Here is a 4,121-nt window from a genome sequence, read left to right as displayed (position 1 = left end):
GGAAATCTGTATACTACAAAAAACTCAAACAATTTTTTTTTCCCCCCTTTTTAAAGAGAAATTAGCAAATACTGAAATGCTAACCTGATAATTTATTAGGGGAATAAAATCAAGCAAACCAGAAAAATGAAGTAAAGGGTTTTTTTTTCCAACCTATCTCATCTGGCTATTTAATTATATGGTCTGTATTTGTAACAGTTATCTTTGCATTTCTAAATCAGATGACTCCATACTTACTAGCATGAGTGGGAAGGCCGTGTTGCAGATTGCACTTAGGTTCCTCTTTTTGCTTTGTTGTTGCACAGATGTCAAGAACTTGATTTTTCTCACAAACTTGGAAACTTAGGACATTTTGCAGCAAGGCAAACTCTACAAGTATTTGAACATTTGCATAATGCACGTTTACAGATATGTTTTCATAACCACATGCTTGTTTATTTGTGAAAATCATGCACTGCTAGTATGTAAAAAGTGGTATTGGAATTAGTAAGTAGACATGTTGTTTTTCATGTTTTTTGTAACACTAACATGATTGGATAGACATAGATGGGGTAAAAAAAAATGAAGTAAGATTTATATGATCAAGCTCCTAATTTCAGTGGTATGGAAAAGGGATGAAGTTGCTGGAATTGGCCAGTGATGAATCCTTTTGTGTTGGCAAAGGACAGTGGAGATAACATATCTGCTTCCTGCAGCCTCTGCTGACAGCCCCAGCAGCTTTCCTCTGATAGATCTATAGGCAAGCAATGCCTTTTTACCATATCTGAACAGTATGACATCTGCCAACCTCTAGCTCCCTGTTCTTCCATTATAGCTCTCTGGATAAGCACACCTTTCAAGTACCCTCATATACTTCTGCTGAAGGACAAAAATTTAGTGTTCAGTTTTGTCAAATAGAAGACAGTGAAGAAAGCTCTTTGTGTGATTTAAAATGTCTAATAAGAATTTCTGAAAATTATTTGGACTTGGATAACAAATGGGATGTGCTTAATGATTTGAACTTACACTGCATGTGTGCTTCTTGCATTGAACACCTCTTTTTCTATACCTCGTTAGCACATCAATACTGAATTTGCAACTGTCTCCAATTCTGTGAAAGATTAAGGAAATATTTTGGAAGTTAATTTTATACTTAGTATGATCCAGTCTCTAGATATCACTATTTTGATAATTTAAATTGTGCTTGCAAATGAATAAGAAGGGAGCACTATGATGTATATGTTCCTGAGTGCTTACAAAATAATTGTACAAAAATGATTTCGTATAAAGGATCATCTACTCTTGCATTTACTATTAGGCAGGAGAGTGTCTCAGGAGTGATAAGTAAAGTAACAGTTGACATAAACATCCACTTTGTAATTTTCTCAGAATTCCAGAGCAATCTGCAATTACTGCTATAACAGTCTTGTACTTTGACGGGCTGCTATCTCAACAGGAAGTAACGAGAGTGTTTTCCTCAGCTGAAGGCTTAAAAGCCTTCCCCTCAATACTCAAAAATCAATCTATGGTGTTTTAATGCAAACATACAGTATTTGTCTTTATGCAGCTTGGGACAACCTATCAGTTTGTGCTTTCTTGCTTTCTGCTAAGCCTAACAGAGGGAAACATGCATGTTCAAGTTAGTGAAACAAAATCAGAAGCAGCACCCAATTATATTCTACCTGTGCCTCCATGTTTTGCATGTAGTCTATTGGAGTGCTTGGCTGCACTAAGACTTTGCAGCCATTAGAAATGTAATTCAAATAGCAGGGCTCCAGCTTGGCGCCAGCTTTTACTGTGCTGCTGCATCTCAGATGGCTGTCTGCTCTCTTCTGTCTGAGAAAATAATAAATAATCTATACAAAAGTAAATAGATGATGATGTTTTGACATAGTTTCTACAGTAAAGTCGATTTTCAAGGTACTTTTTCAATTCACAGATAAAATTACGTGCAGTAAGATTTTTAGAGTGGTTCCTTTAGAACTAAAATGGGAACTTAAAAGTAAGCTAAAATGGGAAATGGTAGAAGAGTACTTCAGAGCTTTCTGGTGAGAAAATTTTCAGTTCTGCTGTGAGGAATAACTTTATGGAGCTGATGAAATTCTTTTTTCCTCCTTGAAAATCACATCATCTTAGTATTAACTCATTTGAAGGCAGTACCTCAGTCTACTGTCTCTAGGATGGGTGTCCCTGGTTAAGAATACAAAGTATTTTTTTGTTCTGTACCAGGTTGCTTAGAATCAGCCTTTGACTATGCCATTGTTTTTTGGCAGTATGTAAGTTTGTGAACAGCTGTTCTCAAGTTTTAAGTACAAGAGGATTAAAATTTTGTTTAAAATCTCTGATGTACATCTCAAGAACTAAAGGTTTGCAACCGCTTCTATTGAACCAGACCCAGCATGATTTTTACAAAAACAAGGTCAAACATCCCACAAGTTTTACATTTTTGTAGCTCTCTTTTTTTATGTTTGATAAAAACATTTAAAAATAAAATAAGTTTTGTTTCTTATATATTGATTCTCCTTCTCAGGAGACATTCAAGACACACCTGGACGCTTGCTTATGCGATCTGTTATGGCAGGGGGTTCGGACTGGGTGATCGATCTCTGGAGATCCCTTCCGACACCTATAATTCTGTGATTTACCTTATAATAATATATATATTGTATGTGGCTCAAGATAATTCCTCTTTAATTCCTCAGTGTGGCACAGGCAAACCAAGATGTTGGACATTCATGCAGAGCTCATTAACAGTGGCTACATGATACAAGTCACTCTGAGATGTCCATATGCATCTCTTCTCAGTCTGGCATTTGCACTAGCACTGTGTACCATATGCAGTACCTGTGACTGCAGATGGCCAAACCAAAGTTGGTTGGGATAGAAAAGCTTGATGTTACCTGAGCATCGACGTGTGGTGATCAGCTGAAAGGGACTCATATATTCAAGAATCCTTTTCTCTGCAGTACGTAATTTCCATTTTCATTTAGTTTAAATTTCATTCAGTGGATGAAACTTGGTTTTGCAGTTGTCTGTTAGAGAGTCAGTTTTTTTCCTTGGGTTTAACGTTTGAAAGGAAAAAGTAGGAAATACTAGAAAAAATGTTTATTCGGGATTATTGAATTTCTTAATGCCTACAGACCTTGCTGCATTTGTTTTTCTTGATCTTTACTTAAGGAATGAAATTAAGTTAGACAAACACGGTGATTTTTTTTCTATTTGACTGAAATCAGACAATGACATTTTAATTATTTCCAAAGAGGGAAGAGACAATTTGGTTTTAATCAGAGGGTGTATTTGTTGAAGATTTTGTTGAAGTTATTCTGAAAGGCACATTAAGAGGAGATGTGAATGAAAAAAAAATAAAATAGAAGCAGTTGTTGAAGAGTTCTATCCATACTTAAACACTTTGTCATTCTTCCAAACCAAAAAGGTTGCTTAAAATACTTCATAAATTCAATTTTGTGTATTACTAGAACATTCCTGTTATTGACAACAGGTTCTCTTACTTCCTGACCACCTGGATTTTCAGATTTTTTTTTTAAGGTTTAATATTATTCTCATAAATGTCTTATTAACGGAAGAATACTCAAAATGTTTATGTTGACAGTCATGTCCTTACATGTGTTTTCCTTCCCAACTTCCAGACTGAATGTCTTGGTAATAGAACAGGCGCAAAGATCCTCAGCTTCTTATACAATATGCAGCCTGGCTTCAATCCCTTTGACATTCACTAACTTCTTAACAAAGCGTCTGTACTTAGAAAGCAGCCCTCCAGCCTAGTATTTAAGAGAGATTCCACATTCAGTACGTTATCACCAGGGGGAGCCGTTGTCAATATCATATTCCGACACTCTGTGTATGATTTTACAGAGCTACTTCAATCGTTCAAGAGAAATGTTAAGTTCTGTGCACCCACAGAGAAAATTACTGGGGAGGAAGTTCTGGAAATCTTAGAGAATAGGTGATGGGGGTGAGGACATAACCCTCACACAGTACAATAAGAAAGAGTAAAACTTCCAGCAAACTTGCAGTTTCCCAGCACCATCAGAACTACAAAAGTAGTGCAGAGAGAAGATGCTCAGGGATGAAGGATGTTAAATCTTATATTCTTACTGTCTTGCAGCAATAGATTTTTATAC

The sequence above is a fragment of the Coturnix japonica genome, chromosome 4, assembly GCF_054131305.1.
Source record: "Coturnix japonica strain WE chromosome 4, WE-NBRP24, whole genome shotgun sequence".
NCBI classification, from domain to species: domain Eukaryota; kingdom Metazoa; phylum Chordata; class Aves; order Galliformes; family Phasianidae; genus Coturnix; species Coturnix japonica.
Note: the sequence above shows the minus strand (reverse complement) of the source record.